This window comes from Sceloporus undulatus, chromosome 9, assembly GCF_019175285.1.
Source record: "Sceloporus undulatus isolate JIND9_A2432 ecotype Alabama chromosome 9, SceUnd_v1.1, whole genome shotgun sequence".
Classification (NCBI taxonomy): Eukaryota; Metazoa; Chordata; class Lepidosauria; order Squamata; family Phrynosomatidae; genus Sceloporus; species Sceloporus undulatus.
The window spans coordinates 36,992,379-36,999,725 of record NC_056530.1 but is presented as its reverse complement, the minus strand read 5'-3'; positions in this window follow the sequence as shown (position 1 = coordinate 36,999,725).

Genomic DNA, 7,347 nt, shown 5'->3' with positions numbered 1-7,347 from the left:
TAAAACACCATTGTATTCATCAAAACTGTTGAAGCCATTCCAACTGCAGTTCCCAGAATCCTGGGGAAATGTGGAATGGGTTTGGGTAGTTGTAGAGGCAATGAAGCCTAGTGGTTTCGGTGTCGGACTACAACACTGGGGACCAGAATTCATATCTCCACTTGGAAACCTTGAGCAAGTCACACACTCCCAGCCTCAAGGGAAGACAAAGGCAAATCTCCTCTTGACAAATCTTGCTGAGAAAACCTATGATGGGATCGGAGATGACTTCAGGGTGCACAACAACAACAAAGTCCCAAAGAGCCACCTTTTCCTCCCCAGGTTCTGCCACCAATGTTCTGGATGAGATCGACTCCACCTGTGCCATTCCCCAGAGTCTCCTGGAGCAAGAGAATGGATGCCTGGGGAAATGCCACATGATGTGCTATGCCATGCTATGCCATGCTAAGAGGTCCTAAGTAAAGAGAAAACTCACCAAACTCGGCAGCTGATTCCAAGAGGTGGCTGTGATGTTTGGAAGCTGCTGCCAGCCTAGTTTATATACCTCCTCGGAGCTGGATTTCGACAGAGGTGATGATGAAACCAGTGTTGGCAACCTGCAGCACTTTGATTTACCAACACTCAGAAATGATTACAGAATTTGATTCCTACTCAGCCCATTTTACTCTTCCGGGTGTGATTTTCCACCTGTGTTTGGTAACTGTCCAAACAACCACACCTTCATCTATCTTCCCCCTTCTAGCACACCAGCTACAAGGCGTAGTAGACCCAATGGCAATATGTCTGTGCATGCATTGTGCTCATGTGGGATGCTTCTGTTTTTAGAAACATGCAACCGGATGGTGTCTAATGTGTTAAAGATGTTTCGGCTGGATCAGATTGCAATAACTAAAATGCCCTTCCTGGAACTGTTTTTGGAATCGTAGAATCATAGAGTTGGAAGAGACCCCAAGGGCCATCCGGTCCAAACCCCTGCCATGCAGGAAATCTCAATCAAAGCATCCCTGACAGATGGCCCCGACAGATGGGTTAAGAGCTAGGTGGGTCCCATGCTGCCTGTAGGCCATATCTGGCCCACCAATATATATTTTTAAAATCTACTGTCTTTTAATGTACAAGGCGCCCATGTCATACGCAGGCGCCCTATACGTGGCTTTCAGCTTACGCTGCCTGAAAGCCGCATAACAAGCAGGAAATGGTGCGTGTGTCCGTGGCGCACATGCACCACTGCCCTACTGCACCTGAGCCCCATTACAGGGGTACCCCGGGTTACGAAATTAATTCGTTCCGCCGCCGCTTTCGTAACCCGGGATACTTCGTAAGGCGAAAAAGCCATAGGCGCTAATGGGGAAAAGCCGCGATTTCGTGTGAAATAGCGCCGAAAAGCACCAAAAATTTTTTCGTAACCCGAAATAACCTTCGTAACCCGGAACAGATTTTTTGAATGGATTTTTTTCGTAACCCGGAAATTTCGTAAGGCGGCGCATTCGTATCCCGGGGTACCAGTGTAGTTTCAATGAGGTCTTTAAACAGAGACTGGATGGCCATCTGTCGGGGATGCTTTGATTTAGATTTTCTGCATGGCAGAATGGGATTGGACTGGATGGCCCTTGCGGTCTCTTCCAACTCTATGATTCATGCATATGCAGAATTTGCTTTGTGCAGAGGGTGGGGGATCTGGAAGGAATCCCCCTCATAAGACAAGGATACACTGTGTTTTTAGAATCACAGACTCATAAAGTTGAAAGAGACTCCAAGAGCCATCCAGTCCAATCCCCCGCCATGCAAGAATACACAACCAAAACAACCCCGTCAGATAAAAACCTCCAAAGAAGGAGACTTAAACACAATCCGAGGCAGCATATTCTGTTGTCATGAAAATCCTGTTATACCATAGCCTCATAGGAAGGCAGTGGCATTCCTCCTCTGCCCAAGAAAACCCTAGGATAGGATTGTCCTAAATTGGAGCTGACTTGAAGACCCATCACAATAACAACAACAACTTGAGATTGAATATATGATTTGGAAATCCTTGGAAATTCAACCCAGCTCAGGTTCAACAAACTACTAATATCAGAGCCGCCCCAATCACTTCTGCAAGGAGTATCAATGATGCAACGCTAGTGTGGATTTTAATCCGTCACTTCTGCAAAGTGCTTCTTATGGGAACATCAAGGAATTTCCTGGCATGCACCCAGTGAACCTCGGAGGGGAAACAGTGCCGTCTACAAATGGATGAGTTCAGCAGGAAGAGAAAGCCAAGGGACCTAATCCATCATTGTTTTGCAACCCTGCTTTGACACTCCTGACTTTGCATCTCTTGGTCATGGTTGGGCTGTTGGATTAGAGACACTGTGAAGCAACTGTTTTTGTGTATACAACCCAATTGGTTCCCATGGGTGAGGCCCTGGATATGTGCAGATAAAAATGCTGGGAAGGAACCTCTTGGTTGGGTGGCCTTCTCCGTCACGAACCCAATCCATTTAACATTTTGACCTTTTCCAGACTGATTCACCTTTTGGGAACATTGACAGGTCTTCCTGGTCAAAGGAGACGTCTTATGACGTCTCTGCTCCAGATGAGTTTGCCAAACAACATCTCAAGCAAAGAGCACCTGACAACTTCCGTGTCAGGTGAGGGGCATGTTGGGGTGGATCCGCTCCAGGTTTTTCATCCAAACTTTGCAAGAGTTGTCCAAGATGCTGGGCCCTAGCCTCTTGACATAGGGTCACCAGCCTGAAAAGCTCCTTTGAGGTTCGAATTGACACCTGGAGCATATTCAATCCCTCCACTCACCCAGTAGCCCTTAGATGCCACCAGAACAAGTTATGTACTAGATGGTTGAAGGCAAAGATATCATAGGCTCCTGGAGTTGCAAGGGATCCTCAAAGGCCAAATTTCTGCCATGCATGAAGACACAATCCAAGCACTCCTAACATATGGCCATCCAGCCTCTGTTGAAAAACTGAAGAGGGATACTCCACCACCCTCCAAGGCAGCAACTGTTGCACAGCTCTTACTGTCAGACGGTTCCTCCTAATGTTTAGGTGGAATCTCTTTTCCTGGAGCTTGCATCCATTGTTCCATGTCCTAGTCTTTGGAGCAGCAGAAAAACAAGCTTGCTCCATCTTCAACAGCATCCCTTCAAATATTTAAACAGAGATAACAGTGGAAGTGGAACTTCGGGTTTGAGTATGAGTGGAGTCAGTGTGGCCTGTGGTTTGAGAAGAGTGCATCTGCAAATGTGTTTGAGAGGGGTGAGAGTTAGAGTAGGGATAGAGTAGAGAGAGCCAGCATGGTGTTGTCATTTGAGTGTTGGATAACAGCTCAGGAGACCAAGGCTAGAATCCCAACTCAGACATGGAAACCCACTGGTGAGCATAGAGTTGGAAGAGATCCCAAGAGTCATCCAGTCCAACCCCATTCTGCCATGTAGGAACTCATAATCAAATCACTCCAGACAGATGGCCAATCAGCCTCTGTTTAAAGACCTCCAAAGAAGGAGTCTCCACCACTTTTTGAGGGAGTGACTTCCACTGTCCAACAGCTCTTACTGTCAGGAGGTTCCTCCTAATGTTTAGGTGGAATCTCTTTTCCTCTAGTTTATATCCATTGCTCTGGGTTCTATTCTCTGGAACAGCAGAAAACAAGCTTGCTCCATCCACAATATAACATCCCTTCAAATATTTAAACAGGACTCTCATATCTCTCTTAACCGTCTCTTCTCCAGGCTAAACATACCAGGATCCCTAAGTTGCTCCTCATGTGGCATGGTTTCCAGACCCTTCACCATTTTGGTCGCCCTCCTCTTGACACACTTCAGCTTAGGCAAGTTACATTCTCTCAGCCCCAGAAAACCCCATGGTAGGTTCACCTGAGGGTTGCCATAAGTTGGAAATGACTTGAAGGTACATAGCAACAACTGTCCTGTCCTGTCCTGTCATATGATTTCAGGGCTCCTGGCCTAAACAGAAGTAAAACTTAGGGAGCTGTGAATGTTTTGCCTGGAGAAGAGAAGGATAAGAGGTGATATGATAGCTGTGTTTAAATATTTGAAGGGATGTCATATTGAGGAGGGGGCAAGCTTGTTTTCTGCTGTTCCAGGGAATGGGACACAATGAAGCAATGGATGCAAGCTACAGGAAAAGAAATTCCATCTCAACATTAAGAGGAACCTCCTGACAGTAAGAGATGTTCAACAGTGGAAGACATTGCTTCAGAAAGTGGTGGTGTCTCCTCTTTGGAGGTCTTTAAGCAGAGGCTGGATGGTCATCTGTCAGGGATGCTTTGATTGAGAGTTCCTGCATGGCAGAATAGGGTTGGATTGGTTGGCTCTTGTGCTCTCTTCCAACTCTATGATTCTATGAGAGCCAGCATAGCATTGAGGTTTAGGTGTTGGACTTATGACTTTGGACATCAGCGTTCAAATCCCAGTTCCACCATAGAAACCCACTGGGTGGCCTCTGAAGAAATAAATCTTGCCAAGAAAACCCTATGATAGTTTCGCCTGTGCATCACCACAAGTCAGAGATGAGTTGAAGGCACACCACAACAACCAACCCAGAAGTGGAGTGTCATCATTGGACCTCAGCCTCTGGTGTTGTTCAAGGGCAGACTCCCTCTGACCTGGGAGTTTTTGCTTGAGTCCCTGTCGATTACCATGGCTCCAAGCATGCAAATCCTCCATGCGCTAATCTAATAAAGAGGCAGCATAGACAGGCGAGTCATTCAATTCCCTCATTTCACTAGTCTCCAGTTCACCCCTATTCCACATGCTCAGACCTGTCTGCATCCTGCCTCTGCAGGTTTTCAACATCAAGTTGTCTTTTTAATTTGTTCAGGGCGGACATCTGTCTCCACTGGCCTTGTTATCCTTTACCCTCCCATTGGGAATGCTGGTCCCTTTACAGAGCCAACAACAATGCTGGTGTGTTTGAATCACAGAATATGATTCTGTGATTCTAACACACCAGCATTGTTGTTGGAAAAGACCCCAAGGGCCATCCAGTCCAACCCCTTTCTGCCATGCAGGAACACACAAACAAAGCACCCCAAGAGATGGCCATCCAGCCTCTGTTTAAACAACCTCCAAAGACGGAGACATCACTACTTTCCAAGGCAGCATATTCCACTGTCAAACAGCTCTTACTGTCCAGAAGTTCCTCCTAATGTTGAGATGAAATCTCTTTTGCTGTAGTTTGAATCCATTGCTCCATGTCCTATTCTCTGGAGCAGCAGAAAACAAGCTTTCTCCCTTCTCAATATGACATCCCTTCAGATATTTAAACAGGGCTATCATATCATCTCTTAACCTTCTCTTCTCCAGGCTAAACATCCCAGCTCCCTAAGACTCTCCTCTTAGGGCTTTATGGTTTCTAGACCTTTCGCCATTTTGGTGGTCCTCCTTTGGACACATGGCTCCAGTTTCTCAACATCCTTTTTGAATTGTGGTGCCTAGAACTGGACACAATATTCCAGGTGGGGCCTGACCAAAGCAGAATACAGTGGTACTATTACTTCCCTTGATCTAGACACTATACTTCTATTGATGCAGCCTATAATTGTATTGGTCCTTTTAGTTGCCGCATTGCACCGTTGACTCATGTTCAACTTGTGGTCTACTTGGACTCCTAGATTGCTTTCAAACGTAGTCTTGTTTAGCCAAGTGACCCCCTCATCCTATATCTATGCATTTCATTTTTTCTGCCTAAGTGCAGTACCTTACATTTCTCCCTGCTGAAATTTGTGGCTCAGCTTTCTGATCTACGAAGGTCATTTTGGATTTTGACCCTCTCCTCTGGGATATTAGCAACCTGTTGAATTCTTAGAAACCATTGGAGATAGTCAGCAAAGTGAGCCTTTTGTCAAACAGATTTTTCCAGCTAGGAAAAAAGATTTGCTTTGATGACTGTCTCCCATGGGAAGAGAATGGACATAATGGTTTGAGTACTGGACTACATCTCTGGAGACCAGGGTTCGAGTCCCCGCTCGGCTGTGAAACCCAGTGGGTGTCCTCTGCAAATCACACGCTCTCAGCCTCAGAGTAAGGCAATGCCAAACCTCCTCTGAAGAAATCTGGCTAAGAAAAACTCATGATAAAGGTCTTAGGGTTTTCACGCATCGGAAACGACTCGAAGGCATGCAACAACAAGAACAAATTCCATTTTAAAAGGAAACATTTCAAAGTTTCACCCACAACGGCCAAGTAGTTGGGGTGGGTCGTCAAGTGAAGTCTCATACGCTACTACAGGAAACAATGGCCAGTGGAAGGAGGAATAGGTTTCCAGATTTCCATATCTGGCTCGCCCAAAGAACCCGCTGGTTCAGTTCTTGCCCCATCTGGAATTGGCAGAGGAGTGGTGGCAGAACAGAGCAGACATTTCCAAGAATTGCCCAAAGGTCTGTTTATAATCCAGCAATGCCTAATAGGGCCTTGGGTATGAGTCCTGGCAAGAAATGACTCAATGGGGATGGGCAAAAAGAACAGGGAAGAAATCTATGGTTTTTTGTGGGGTTTTCAGGCCATGTTCTAGAAGTGTTTCTTCCTGACGTTTTGCCCGCATCTGTGGCTAGTAATCTCTCTATGCCTTTTCTTCTTCCCTTGCTTCACTCCTGCCTTTGTGTTTCCTGACTTCAGAGAATGTCTAAACTCAGTGCCACAAACAAAGTCTGCGCTCTTTGCCACATCTCTAGGAACACACTTTATAGGGAGACGTGGCAGGCCTGGGAGGCATGGTCTTTGAGGATGCGTCTCCCAGAATCCACAAACAGCATGGCCTTTGGGGGATTCTGGGAGCTGGAGTCACAGACTACCTCAGTGTTGTCTACAGTCAGGTGTTGCTCCATCTAACTTGGCATTGTCTGTATCCAGTACTGCTTCATCTAGCTCTGTATTGTCTATACCAGGTATTGCTTGGTATTCTCTATGTCCAGTATTGCTTCGTCTAGCTTGGTATCATCTAGATCAGGTCCTAGCTCAATATCAGGTATTGGTCCTAGCGGGCAAAACATCAGGAATATTGCTCCCCTTAGCTCGGTTTTGTCTATATTAGCTATTTCTCCCTCTAGCTCAGTAGTGTCTATACCTAATAGTACTCACCCTCGCTCAGTATTATCTACACCAGGTATTGTTCCATTCCGATCAGTATTGTCTGTACCTAATAGTACTCACCCTCGCTCGGTATTGTCTACACCAGGTATTGTTTCATTCTGATCAGTATTGTCTATACCTATTAGGACACACCCTCACTCGGTATTGTCTACACCAGCTATTGTTCCATTCAGATCACTATTGTCTATTCGTAATAGTACTCACCCTCACTCGGTATTGTCTACACCAGGAATTGT